The sequence below is a fragment of the Mustela putorius genome, unplaced genomic scaffold (genome assembly GCF_011764305.1).
Source record: "Mustela putorius furo isolate JIRA1106 unplaced genomic scaffold, ASM1176430v1.1 tig00003834_pilon_pilon_pilon, whole genome shotgun sequence".
In the NCBI taxonomy this organism is placed as follows: domain Eukaryota; kingdom Metazoa; phylum Chordata; class Mammalia; order Carnivora; family Mustelidae; genus Mustela; species Mustela putorius.
The window spans coordinates 16,476,431-16,491,677 of record NW_025421987.1 but is presented as its reverse complement, the minus strand read 5'-3'; the positions used below and the strand labels follow the sequence as shown (position 1 = coordinate 16,491,677).

Genomic DNA, 15,247 nt, shown 5'->3' with positions numbered 1-15,247 from the left:
AACTATTGGGAAATCTTTAAAACAATAGCAAGTTAAATATTATGTTGGTGGCCTATAAAACATAGATATGATAGAATATTTTCTTCCAGCTTGTTAAGCCATGCAATTTCACTGTACTACAAAGAAAAGGCATCTTTTTTTTTTTTAAAGATTTTATTTATTTGACAGAGAGAGATCACAAGTGGGCAGAGAGGCAGAGAGAGAGAGAGAGAGAGAGGAGGAAGCAGGCTTCCTGCAGAGCAAAGAGACCGATGTGGGACTCGATCCCAGGACCCTGAGATCATGACCTGAGCTGAAGGCAGAGGCTTAACCCACTGAGCCATCCAGGTGCCCCAAGGCATCTGTTTTAATAAAGAGCTGACTTTGGGTTCTAACTGTGTGACCTTAGACAACATAAGTCCCCAGAACATTAATTTCTTTAACTGTGAGAATGTACATTCCATACATACTTTTTTTTTAAGAATTAAAGAATGTTAAAAAAAGAAGAAAAGAATGTGTATAAAGACTCCAGTTCAGTGCTTAACATTTAATTGTTATTCCTTATAAAAGGCACTTGCATTGTTTTATAAGAACATAAGGAGACACCTCATATAGTAGTCTTTCAACAAATACTAACACAATAAAAATTTAATTTTTCCAAGTGTATTAAAGCAAATAAAGCTCACCTTCCTTTAATGTATTCATAGAAATTATCAGTCCTTTTAGCTTTACAGTATAAACACAGAACTACATACATGTAATTTATCAACCTGGTCAGTGCACCTTAGGAATCATTTGGTAACATCTGGAAACATTTTTGATTGTCAGGGCTAGGGAGGGTCTACTGCTGGCATCTACTGTGTATAGGCCAGAAATGCTGCTAAGATCCTAAGGTGGACAAGATTGTCCTCAAAACAAGGAAGATCCAGTCCCAAATCTAAGTTGTGCTAGTACATGTTTCTAAGGGCAGCCATTAAACTATGTAAAGATAATAAATTATGATAAATACAATAAAAGAACATGCCTGGAGGTAATAATTTATCTCCAGATTTTTCTAATTAGGATTTTTTTTTCATTGAAGATTTTTAAAATGTGGGTTTGTATTCTCTCTTCCAGCCATCCAAGATGCTTCAAAGAAAAGAAAGCTAAGGGAAGAAAGTGATCCTGCCTTGCTGTCATGAAGAAGCAGGAGGCCAAAAAGGTGTTCAATCCCCTGTGTGAGAAAAGGCCCAAGAATTCTGGCATCAGACAGAACATCTAGCCCAAAAGGGAACTCATCTGCTCTGTCAAATGGCCCCGCTATATCTGGCTACAGAAGCAAGAGGATATTCTCTGTAAATATCTAGAAGTTCTTCCCCCCTTCCATTAACCAGTTTATTCAAGCCTGAACCACCAAACAATGACTCAGCTGCTTTAGCCAGCCAACAAATACAGACGAGAGGCAAAGCAAGAGAAGAATCAGAGTTTGTTGGCTTGGACTAAGAAGAGAGGTCTGGCAAAGGGGATGTCCCCACTAAGAGGTTCCCTGTCCTACATGCTAGGGTTAATACTGTTACCACCCTGGTGGAAAAGAAGAAAGCTCAGCTGGTAGTAATTGCACATGAGGTTGATCTCATTGAGCTGGTTGGCTTCCTGTCTCCAAGGAGAAGATGGGAGGTTCTCTATGGCATTATTAAGGGAAAGGCCAGGCTGGGGAGTCTGGTGGACAGGAAGACCTGCACCACTGTTGCCTTCACACAAGTTACCTTGGAAGACAAAGGAGCTCTGGCTGAACTGATGAGAGTTATCAGGGCCAAGTACAATGACAAAAATGATGAAATCCACTGTCACCATGGAGGCAATGTCTCGGGCCCAAAGTCAGTGGATTACATTGCTAAGCTGGAAAGGTAAAGGCACTCACCACCAAACTGGGCTAAGTGTACACTGTTGAATTTTCTGTGCATGGAAGTAAAAAAAAGTTCTGTTTTAAAAAATGGGGGGGGGGGGTTGCTATCTGCATGCTTGTTAGTTGCTAGACTTTAGATTGTGAAGTATTCTATTTTTTCTTTTCAAAATCAAGTATGTGAATAATAACACCGTTCCACCATTGTTCTGGAACATAATTATGAATTCTTTCCTAGATGTTCAAAACAATAATTTCTGTGGATTGGTGGATCTCATTTCCCACCCTCAATGGGAAAGAGAAAAAAAAAAGAATATTCATAACAAATCTAAGGATTTATTAGGTGTCAGCAACTGACATCTCCTTTATTCTAGTTTAAAAAGGTATTTTTTAAAATCTTCTGGGGCCCCTGGGTGGCTCAGTCAGTTAAGCATCTGACTCTTGATTTTAGCTCAGGCCATGATCTCAGGGTCCTGGGATCAAACTCCATGTTGGGTTCGGCACTCAGCAGGGAGTCTGTTTGTCTCCCTCTCCCATCGCCCTTCCCCCTGCTTGTGGTCACTCATGCTTTCTCTTAAATAAATAAATTTTAAAAAATATATAAAATTTATAAAAAATCTTCTATATTGCCAGAAACCATGTCCCTGCAACCATATTCAGATGCCTGTGTCCTATCAAATCCCATTCTGAGGCATGCTGTCTTACCATAGCAGGACATTTTACCTATGGGCACTGTAATAAATGTTACACAGATCAAGCTAAATTGCCATAATACCTTCCTTCTAAAAGCTCCAGAATGTCTTTTGTGGTTGAAGAATAATCAATTAGTTACTCAATTCAATTCAACAAATATTTATTGAGCACCCATTCATTTTTGTATTTTCTCCCCTTGAGGGCTGCTATCCTTAAGAGCAGCTGGAAGCAAATGGCTCCCATTTATTAAAGACTTTTATTTTAAAGATGCTTAAGTGCATTTCATATCTCTTCAACTTCTCCTACCAAATCCTCAGAGGCTCCATTGTAGAGGAAATTCATGTTTTATCATACAAAAACAAGAGTAATGTGTTCCATTTTCATTTTGTCAGGAAAATATCAGCATTATAACTAGGGGAGGAATGTGCAGAGTAGACACAGTATGTCTAAATATGTCATATATTATTATTATAAATAAGCTTATTTACACACTCATACTGATAATGTGAATTCATCTTTCAAAATGTTACATGGGTTAAGGGTTTATACTGTATATTATAAGAAAATAGCATATTTTATTATATTTTAATTACTCCTGGTTTATATCAAAATTTTAATGGTACAGAAGACTGTTAAGTGTTTTGGATAACATATTCTCTTATTTCCAATGAGGACCACCACATTTTCCCCCTTTTCTCTGGAGGAGCAGAAAGAGTAGTTAGATGCCAATTTTAAAATAAATATTCTTTATTTGGATCAATATATAGATGATTCCTTCCAAGAACATTAGTCACAGTACTGCTGGGAACTATCTCCAGATTTATCCTAGCCAAAAAGAAAAGATAGAGCATTTTCTCTAGAGAACCCTTGTGGGTTCATTTCTCCCACCTTGAGATTCAGGAGAGTACTCCCACTATATTCTTCTGGGATGGCAAAATAATACCCTATCTGTCATCCATCTTGGAGCTGGGGTTATGTTTCTCTTTTAGGAGAGTTAGTGCTTTGACACTTTGTAAGGTTGTTTCAAAGTCAATGTGCTAAGTATGTCAGAGAATACTACTGAAGATACCACAAAAGCACCTGTTCCCTTAGTTTAAACGGTCCACCTCTGAATTGAGCTCATCCACCTCATAGTGAAGTTGAACTGTGGTCTAGGATATTTATCTTGACTGATCCAATCTTTAATTCTCGACATACACATAAAAATGAGAGTTGATTACAACCACAAATGGTACCCTTACTGCCTACACAGTAAACTTCATTTTCTACAACATGGCATTGAAAGCTCTTACCAATCAGATTTCAACCAAGTTCTCAAGATATTTTCCCCTCCTCGGTGCTTGAAAGAAACTATTTTATGTTCTGTCTTTTTAGAGCATGGTCTCCTTTACACTATCCTTTTTACTGTTATATCTCAAATACTTTTTAAAATTAGTATTTTCCAAAGAAGAGGAAATATATCTTGTTTATTTAGTACCACCATAGTGCCTAAGACTATACTTTGAACAAAGTAGAAATTTAACAATTGTTGAGGAACTGGAGATAATAAGCAAAATGAAACAAAACATATTGGCATATTTTCATCACAAAAAGAGAAAAAACAATCAAATAAATATTGGGTTATTTCTCAGCCTTGAGAAATGTAATCTGTAGTTAAAGGAATGCTGCCATTAGGAGAATTATTATTTTCTTAATGATGCCACTTGCCAAAAGACTTGCTTACCCCTGCATTTCTTGCCAGACTAATCGGCTTCTTAACCATGAGGAAACATGCTCACAAATACTTTGAAACTCTTGTTCCAACGGTCATCTATAGTCTCTCAATCAAAAGTCCAAATACCTTTCTTGGTTCTTATCTTTATCCCTGCTGATATTTGCCTCTCACGCATACATCTTACATCATTCCCATTATTTGACTTATGTGACATTTTACTTTCTCAACTCACCCCTTAACCATCTAATTCCTACTAAACTGTTTTATTCATATTCTGTCATTTAAATATCTATTTTTTCTATTTTTGTTCTTTATTCTCATACCTCTTTTCCAGCTAAGACATAATTTAACTCATTTATTACTTCATGTATAAAGGCTTAGCCTTCACTTTTTCTAAAACACAGGTCTCGGTAAGTAAAGGCTTATCAAATTGATTGCATTAAGTTGTAATTTTCTCTTACTGTATTACCACTGTCACAACAATAAGGAAAATATACCATTCCTTATTTTGAAACTGTGTTCTGCAAATTGGGTCTCACATTATGGATTTTGTAATCTATAGACTATAAGGTAGTATTAAAATCTAATAAGTAAATATTTTTTGTTTCATAGGGCATGATATAGTTCAACTTTATATGAAATAGTAAAATTTATGAGGGGATTGCTTTATTATCTTCAAATCTGAACATAAACAAAATAGCCATTAATTCAAATAGCTGTCTCAGCAGAAAGAGCATTTTCAAGGCACTTGTGGGATAGGGCTAATCATCAGCAAGTTAGAAAGTGTCTCAGGAATGGAAATTACTGTGCATCTGGCTTCTCCCAGAACCCAGCTACATAATACATTGAAATGGAACATATTGCTTGTTTTTTTTTTCCTTTGTGAAATCTTTAAATAAATTTGGAGAAGATATTATCCTATCGTGCTTTCTCATAGGATAATATTTCAGGACCATGATTACAAACAAGAACAACAGAATGTATTACATAAACATGCTCTATTTTTATCCTTGTTGGTATTAATAGTCACATGCAGCATTGATATATAGAAGTGAATTTTTCATGGAAAATAATAAAAGTGTGTTCATGGTTCAGTAAGTGAATCTCAGATGCATAACCACACTTGACAGATTTTAGCCTCTAATGCCTTAATCCTTCCCCAGCATCACTGATGAAATCTCTGAAAAGCTAAGTATTAATTTGAGGGTATCATTTTTGTTTACATCATCTGGAAAGGAGGATTCAGAGTGCATCTTGTGTAAATTGCAATTATACATAGCACACTTTTTAGAGCCATTTTCATATAACATTTTATATAATTGAATTGTATTCACTTGATTTGGGGGGCCGTGAGAATTAATGATACAGTCTAAAAATGAGTCACTAAAATTAAAATAAAATGACTTCTAAACAGCAATATAATACTTACAAGATTTTTGGGGGAAATATAAATTTCCATTGCAGATTAAAAATGAGAGCTTCACAAGAAAAATATACAGATAACTACGGTATGTAAAGCATTTACCTAAAAACAAGTGTTAACTTTAATCTTTCATTTTAAAAGTGATTTATTTTGACATAATTTTAGGTTGCCAAGAGAGGTGTAGTTGTAGTATAAAAGGTTCCATATATTCTTATTCCAGTTTCTCCTAATGTTAGATCTTATATAATGATAGTACATTAATCAAAATTAAATTTTATATTCTTATGTCCAAGCCAATATACCATGTTGCATTTATTTGTCATAGCTTTTTCATCTCTTACAATCTGTGATTCCTTGTCATTGACATCTTTAAAAAGTAATAGTCAGGTATTTTGTAGAATGTCCCTTAATTTGGAATCACCTAACATTTTCTTATGATTAGATGGGGTTGTGGATTTTATGGTAGAATACTACAAGGGAAAAATTCCTTTCCTAACATAACATACTATTGGCTACAGATACCAATGTGACATTACTGGTTAATTTGGATGTCTTGGTTAAGGTATTTGCTAGGCTTCTCCAGCACAAGGCTATTTATTTATTTATTTTTTCTAGACTCCATTAGAAGTCAGTCACTAAATCCAGATCTCATTGAAGAGGAGAATCAAGCTTCTCATCCTGAAAAAAGTAGTGTCAAAGAATTGTGGATATATGTTAAAAACACTACAATTAATAAGTAATTGGGGGGACCACATGAAGAGATGTATATATATCCTGTTTCTCTCTTTATAAATCTGCCATTGATTTAGCATTTAGTTTACCATTTTATTTCTTAGTAATATTGATATATTATCTATATACGAATATATATTATGTACATATGTGTATTATTTAATTAATTTATTATTTATATAATTGTTCTGTTTTTTTCTTCATCTCAGTGAAAGGTAAAGCTCCAGAAGATGGATGGATCTTACACATTTTTTACCTCATTTGTCAAAACGAAGGAAGTACCTCCCATTTAGTTTACAGATTTTTATTGATTAATTGAATACATGAATTAAGGAACCATGAAATGTGTTTTTTGGGAGAATTTCCTTTAAAAATTCCAGTTGCATTTCAATCTTATAAATATCAATTTATTTGACTTTTTAAATGGATGTGGCATGCTCATTTGTATGCATATTCTACTTTGCCTTCATAGAACTGTCATCAAATTATTCCTATATTATCAGTCAATTTTTCTATTCAGAATTGCTGTATTCATTTGAGCCTTCAAAGAAATTTTTGGTCTATTTGTTCAGTTACTGTGTTTCTTATGCACAAACTCCTCAGAGATGAATCATAGATCTTCTTTTTTTGCCACTACATAATTCCATGAAATTTTTCTATCACATTCTCTGTTAGAGGTCAATCACTTACACCCTGGAAGTAACAGTATCACAAATTCCCTAAAGATTTGTCATTACCTCAACTAAAATCTTCTGGATTACATTTCAAGAAGTAATCAAATAAAAACTTGATTAACATCAGAAAAAATAGCTCTATATATTAGAAGCCTAAATTGTATTCTCATTCTTTATTCCTAGAACAGTTTACATTTATCAGTTCCTCAAATTTTTATACAGATATTGCCCAGTGTTGGCCTTTTGAATCTTCTGACTTTCAAGATCATGTTTGTCATACTCTCAATCGACTGCTTGGTCAATCTCTCTCTCTTCTCGCTCTCTGAGTCTCTGTCTCAGAGCTTGTGTTCCAATCCAGTCTCTCCTCAAGCTTTGTCATATGAGGATTGCTTTCTAATAGTACTTTAGAAATACTGCAGAACTTTGCGAATTCTAAACAGCAATAGTGAAAACTAAACATTTAAATTAAGAGAAAAATAGCATCTAACTTTAGAAGTGGACAAGTGAGAAAAAGTAGGGTAGGCTTTTTCTCCTTTTTTCAGCCTGAAAAAATCTTTTCTAATTCTATGCTTCCTTCAGGTAGCAAAAGTCATCTTCTTAACGCGGTACTTAACACTATATAACATATTCTATATTGTACTTATTTTTTTGTCTGATCACCCAGCTAGATAGAATGTAAGATAACGAAGACATTTTACCCTGTATTATAATATCAATAACTCATTTCTTATGTACTTTTCTGTGTTTCCAGCACTGTATTTTGTACACTTCTATATCCCTAGTGCCCTCAATATGGCTTTGCATAGAGTAAGTGCTCAGTAAATATTTGTAGGATTATAAATGTGAATAAAGTACTAAAGTAATCCTCTCAAATGAATGAAGCTGAATTTGTAAAATTTGTCATTTCAATATCCTATTAAATGAAAAAGATAATCTAAACATAAACAGTAAGATAGCTGGTTTAGTATTATATATGCAAAATATAAATGAAATTTACTTTTGCACTTTAGGTTGTATTACATATATATGATCACTTGATGTTCATTTCATATATTTGACCACATATTGTCCATATTTTCAATTTCATATTGTCAATTTCTAGGCAAATGCAAAAGAAATCTATCCAAAACCATCTTCTAAACACTTCAGTATATAGATTTGAAATGGATAGTAGAACCTCATTCTAAATATTCTCTACTACTCATAATTTATTACAAAACAAAAACAAAAACAAAAACTATCCTAATGGGCCCAGATACTATATATTCAGAAAACTTAAAGAACAGAAATTACATAGAAGAGCATATTTTTGGCATGGATCTCACATTCGTGTTTTAAAAAGCAATTTTTGTTTTAAGTATCACAAATGCAAGAAAACAAACGGAACGACAAAAAAAACCCTTAAAACAAACAGACAGAATAGTTGTTATAAAACCGTGTACTAAATCTTATATGTTTTATAGGACACCATATTATTACACACCTTTTTTCTTAATTTTACTAAATTTGCACCAATTTGAATACGTATGTTCCCTGCCTACTCATTAGAAGCAACATTTAGAAAAGAAAGGACGCTGATCTAGAGCATGTTGTTTACTGCATCTTATGGGGTCAATTGAAAGATAATCAGTAAAACAAAAAGAAATTTAAAAAGAACAAAGTTATATATTTAAACATCTTTGACATATGTGCATATGCATATGGTGATGCCATAATGCATCACTGCATTTTCAAAGAGTTCACTTACACATTAGTAATAACTGAATAATCAGGAAAAATAATTGTATTGATTTCCTTTTATTCAGTCATGGAATTATTTTGTATATTTTGATTGACTTGTGTCAAAATTTGTAAAAATGTTTTTAATCCACATGTATAATCTTAAATTGATTCTAATTACTTTAATTTTAAATTATACTTGTATGCAAATGTAGCATTCCAAGTATAAATGATAAAATAAGTGCTGTATTCCTTTTGTGAAAGTAAAGTTATCAGAGCTTTTTTATTCTCAAGAGAACTTTCAGAAGTAAATTAGTTATCTGAGGCTTAAGTAGACTCAGATTTTTTATAGTTTTTTGTTAACTTAAGAATGAATAAATATATACAAATAGGAACCATTTAAATGTTCAGAAACAAGAGGGTGCCTGGGTGGCTCAGTGGGTTAAGCCGCTGCCTTCGGTTCAGGTCATGATCTCAGGGTCCTGGGATCGAGTCCCACATCCGGCTCTCTGCTCAGCGGGGAGCCTGCTTCCCTCCCTCTCTCTCTCTGCCTGCTTCTCTGTCTACTTGTGATCTCTCTCTGTAAAATAAATAAATAAAATCTTAAAAAAAAAAAGTTCAGAAACAAGATAACCATTTTAAATTCATGCATTTCAAAAATAGTCTGTTGAAAAAGACCTGTATTACACTTAAAATTCTGGATATAACATAAGCAAAATAAGCTTATTTGCAAATTTCTGCAAGTTTTTAATCCAAAATCTCCAGAATTAGGAGATTGTGAGAGGTACCTGCGTGGCTTAGTGGGTTAAGCCTCTACCGTCAACTCAGGTCATGATCTCAGGGTCCAGGGATGGAGCCCCACATCGGGCTCTCTGCTGAGCAGGGAGTCTGCTTCCCCCCCACCCCTCTTTTTCTGCCTGTCTCTCTGCCTGCTTGCGATCTCTGTCTGTCAAATAAATAAATAAAGTCTTTAAAAAAATATTTTATTTATTTATTTGACAGAGATGGCAAGTAGGCAGAGAGGCAGGCAGGGGTAGGGGGAAGCAGACTCCCTGCTGAGCAGAGAGCCCAATGTGGGACCACATCCTAGGACCCTGGGATCATGACTTAAGCCCAAGGCAGAGGCTTAAGCCCCTGAGCCACCCAGGCACCTCAATAAATAAAATCTTTAAAAAAGAAAAAAAAATGTGAATACACAGACCTCCACTGTCAGAATTTATAAATTTGTCTAATTTCACATTTTAAAAAATGTATAGCATAACCCATTGCAAATTATTAGGTAAAAATTTTCCCCAAAGATATAGTAAAGAACAGAATTCAGCAAATATTTTTTTTTAAGACTCTAAAGCTTATTCCAAGGTATTATGGCAAGCAATATTTATTTATGTGTTAAAATTCTTTATTGACTCATAAATGTTATATATAATGTTTAACAACTATGGAAATTCAAGAAAAGTAAAAAGAAAAAAGTATATTCTTCAGGTTATAGTTTGTTACCTCTTAGGTAAATAATTTTAATTTAAGACATTGAAATATACATTAGCCAAAGTCCTACATTTAATGCTCACTTAGCATATATGGAAGGAACAATAACTGCCCTCTGTGTTTATTTATACTATATCCTAGTGTTAAATAAAATTATTATCAGTTCCAGATGGTAGCTAACTATATATAGGGTTGTAGACTTATTTCTCAACATGAGTACAGGCAAATTTTTTGCATTTCTAATATTAAATCTCTAATCAAGATCACATTATTGAAAGTAGATGGTCGCTCACTCACACAAATAGAGGACAACTTAGCTACCACTACACCAGGAGTGGCTAATGGAGTATTTCTCCCCCAGCAGTTTTTGAGTATCATTTTGCACATGGAATAACTGAAAAAAAAATAAAATGATTGTATATGTAGAAGTGGGTGACAACAGGTGAACAAATATTCCTCTTAGGTTAAAACTTTAGACAGTTCTTATTTCCTAGTACTCAGGAGGCCTAAGCAGGATGCACAGACTACTGCCCTGGATAGAGATTGAGCTCACACCATCCTGTATGTACATGTCCTCTCTCAGCTGGAGCACAAGTGACCACAGCTGTATCACAGCCTGATTAAGGAGCAGTAAGACTCTGGTTTTAGAAACATGTATATCACACTTTTGTTTAACATCAAAGATAGCTGTGATGTTTTGCTTCTCTATGCGAGGTGGCATCTCATCACTTCATATTCATTTGGTCTCAGAGACTCAAATCCTGCCAACTCTAGTGTTATAGGCGTATCTGAAGTAGAAAATAATTTTTCCAGTTTTATCTTTTGTGATAGTTTCATCAAACAGATATCAAAAGCCTACAGAGCATTAGTCAGGGACAGGGTGATTAGTTTCTCTCTTTATGGATGGGTAATTAATATAAAAAGGATGGAAAAAATCCTTAATCCCATTACACTTGATCCATCATTTAGCAATGCTTTTTGACTCTTCAAGGTAAAATCTGCATGTGAATTTCCCCAAAGCAATCAAGTCATCAGTTTCATAAAATTATAAAACCTCACAGCAAACTGCACATCACTGATAGAAAAAAGTGAGGTTTCTGACATTCATCGAAGAGTATCTCATTGAATAAAACTGTTTCAAAGATATCACTTTTAAAATTATTCCTAATAGAATTGACCTAATTTTGACTTAGCTTATACAATCCAAGGATAAAGGCAATACCTGCCTAACAGAAAACACAGTATATCAAAAGACGGCTAGATATAAATCTACAGATCATCTTTAGGAGTTGGCGAAGGGTTATGGCTCGCAGTGAATGCAGTATTACAAAGTGACAGAGCAGTCACCGCCTTTATTGCATGATAAAGGCAAAGCTTTCTCAGAATGCCCAAGACAATTTTTCAAAACCCATTAAATTTGGGATGCCTGGGTGGCTCAGTGGGTTAAGTCTCTGCCTTCGGCTCAGGTCATGATCTCAGGGTCCTGGGATCGAGCCCTGCATCAATCTCTCTGCTCAGCAGGGAGCCTGCTTCCCTCTCTCTCTCTCTGCCTGCCTCTCTGTCTACTTGTGATCTCTCTCTCTGTCAAATAAATAAATAAAATCTTTAAAAAAAAAACAACCCATTAAATGCAACTATCAAGATTATGCCTTGTTCTAATCCACAGTTTTAAATATTGTTTTATTTATTTTAAAGATTTATTTTCTTATTTGAATTTGAGAAAGTGAGAGAGTGAGAGAATGAGAAAGAGCAGGGGGAGGGGTGGGGAGGACCGAGGAAGAGGGAGAGAGAGAGAATCCCAAGCAAACTGTGTGCAGAGTCCGGCTCAGGACTCAGTTCACAATCCAGAGATCATGACTGAGGCAAAATCGAGAGTCAAACACTTAACTGACTGAGCCACCCAGGCGTCCCTGGTTTGTTATCCTGACTATTTCCATTCTCTAATGTTCCATGTATCATAAGATTACATGTTCCATGTATCATAAGATTTAAGGACTTAAATCAACTACAGTATCATTTATACGAATTATTGTATGTGACACATACATATACACACACATGCGCAGATACACTTTTATTAGTATTTCCTTTACTTTCATTACTCTCTTCTTTGCATTACTTCAGTTTTTACTGAAATAAATGATTATCTCTCTTAATTGTGGTAATATGCACAGAACATAAAATACACCATTTTGACCATTTTAAGTGCACAGTTCTCACATTGTTGGGCAACTATCACCGCTATCCATCTCTGGAACTTCTTCATCTTTTCCTGCTGAAACTCTGTACCCACTAAACAGTAATTCCCCATTCCTTCCCCTCCCCAGTCGTTGGCAACTACCATTCTACTTTCTGTCCCTATCAGTCTGACAACTCTAGAGATGTCATATAAGAGGAATCATACAAATATTTGTCATTTTGTAACTAGCTTATTTCTCTTAGCATAATACGTCAAGATTCAGCCATGTTGTGGCCTGTGTCAGAGTTTCCTTACTTCTTAAGGCTGAGTATTATTTCATTTTATTTATATACCACATTTTCCTTAGAAATGAATAGACACTTGAGTTGCTTCCACCTTTTGGCTAATGTAAATAATGCTGCTATGAAAATGAACATACACATGTCTCTGCTTTTACCTCTTTTGGCTATGCACCCTAAGGGGGAAATTGCTGGATCATATGGCAATTCTATCTTGAATTCTTGGAGGTAATGCCTTATCTTTTTCTATGTGGTAAATTTGGAAAATTCTTTCCACTTTCCAGCAGCAATGCACAAGGGTTCTAATTTCTCTGCATACTCTCCAACACTTGCTATTTTCGGTTTTGTTTTTGTTATTGTTGTTATTGTTGTTGCTATTGTTGGGTTATTTGCTTGCTTTTTAATAATAGCAATTTCCATAGGCATGAAGTGTTATCTCATTGTTTTGCATTTCCTTAAAGACTAGTGATGCTGAGCCACTTCTCATGACTTTACTGGCCATTTTTATATCTTCTTTAGAGAAAGGTCTATTTGAGTCCATTGCTTATCAGGTTGTTTGTTTAATTGTTCTTGTTCTCCCCAAGCTAGAACAACAACATCTTGAGTCCAGAATCACAAAGCAAACTAATACATAGGGCAAAAATGATGTACTGTTATACCTACTTCCTGATCCTGATACATCATCATCTTATTAGATGAAGTCAATCTTCTATCTTGCCTTTTCCTTCTCAATACATTTATACAGAATCAATAATGACTGTGAAATACCCCAAATTTCTTAAAGGCAATACTGAAATTTAGTAAGTCTAAAAGAGTAGATATATTTTTATAGCAAATTGTAATGTTTATATAAAGGGTAATTAAAAAGCAAAATACTGAATATTAGTTCAGTTCGATTCAGCTATTTGGTTTTCTTAAGTTCACCCTTACACTCTTATTTCACTGCTTAAGAAAAAGGAAAGCTCGATGAGGACATGAGCCAGCTGGTAGTAAGAGACTTCACCAGAAATTATCTTATAAAGAAAATCAAAACCACATTAATGCTGTAGGAAACAATAAAGAATTCTCCAACAAACAGGGTATCTCATTTTTCTGAGGATTTCTAGCTAGAAAGCAAATAAATAAACAAGCAAATAAATAAATAAATAAATAAACACAGAGCACTCCTGGGTTTTCCAAAAAGCGAAAAGCCAATGTTTAGGAGCTAAAATGAAGCAGCTTCCAACTCGGTTGAATACTGAACTTTCTAAAAGTCCAGAGGCCTACACAATGATGAGGTGAGCTGCTTTGGAAAGGAGTGAGCTCATCGTCCAATTTCAAGTATAAATAATAGAAAAAGAAGCCAAAATTATCACAAAAGGTTTTCTAATCAGGAAGTTGAAATAGATGACCATTTTAATTCCTTAAAATTCCTGTGTTCATCTGATTCTAAGGCCATTCCTAAATATTATATGGAAAATAAAAAACAAAAGTTTTTACCCTAAGGACCAAATAGTCTAAGTCAGATGTAACCAAAATGATAGCTAACAGCAGCACAACTAAGATACGCACTTATACATGCTACATACAAAAGAATCGGACATTATTTGAAAAGAAATTGTTTTAAGAACAGACTTTTGCCTGTAGCTTCAGCCTTAAAGATTGAATTGTTCCTACTACTGCAGGGCTCAAATGTCTCATTCGCTTATGCTTCAGTGAATTTTCTTTAAAAAAAATAAAATTATTTACTCTTTAAAATGTCTCCTTATCAGTTTGTGTGTACAGACTTCCAGCTATATTTGTACATGTGTATATGATAGTCCAGAAATGTATCAAATTGTCAGTCATTCAAAAAATGATGACTCGGCATTCTAAAATGTCAGAGAGACATATTACATTTGGTCAAGAGAAAACTCAAGAATATTTAGCAGAAAGACTGAATTAAGTGAGTTGCTAACACTTAAGAACAGAAAAGAAAAAAACTCACTCAAAAGTAAAACATCCTATACTGTCACATAAATGAGTTGAAATTATTTATAAATTTATAATTACGTAAAATCCTTTATTTTGAGGGATTTTTGAATTGCTTTACAAAACGATCTTAGAAATCTTTTGCATAATTGTAAAGTAACACTGTCTCCTCCCTATTCTGCCTTAAAGCTGTGATTTGTCAATCCCTGTCTATTCGAGTTCTGAAATACATAGATATGGACAGTATATGTATATGTGCAAATAACATCTATTTCAAGAGTTGAAAGTTTCAGAGGTTGAATATATGTTATTATTATTACATGTATTCATAGACACACATACATACATAAATCCGTGTAGTACTTCATTCTCACTGCCATCATCCTCGTGCAGATCATCCACCTCCTCTCACACACAGCCCCTAAGAACAGCCTGAGAGCATCTTCCAATAGCAGCAATGGTAGATGCAGATGATTACCTAGATCTATCCTTTAAAACATTAAAGGTGTGGCCTTTGC

General features: G+C 34.4%; 1 protein-coding gene and 1 pseudogene across 3 annotated transcripts in view; one reads left to right on the top strand and one right to left on the bottom strand.

Moving 5' to 3' along the window:
- Window positions 1–15,247, bottom strand: part of CADM2 (cell adhesion molecule 2) — a 1,089,711-nt gene that overhangs the window by 853,677 nt on the left and 220,787 nt on the right. The window lies entirely within an intron of this gene.
- Window positions 1,070–1,895, top strand: LOC106003958 (annotated as a pseudogene).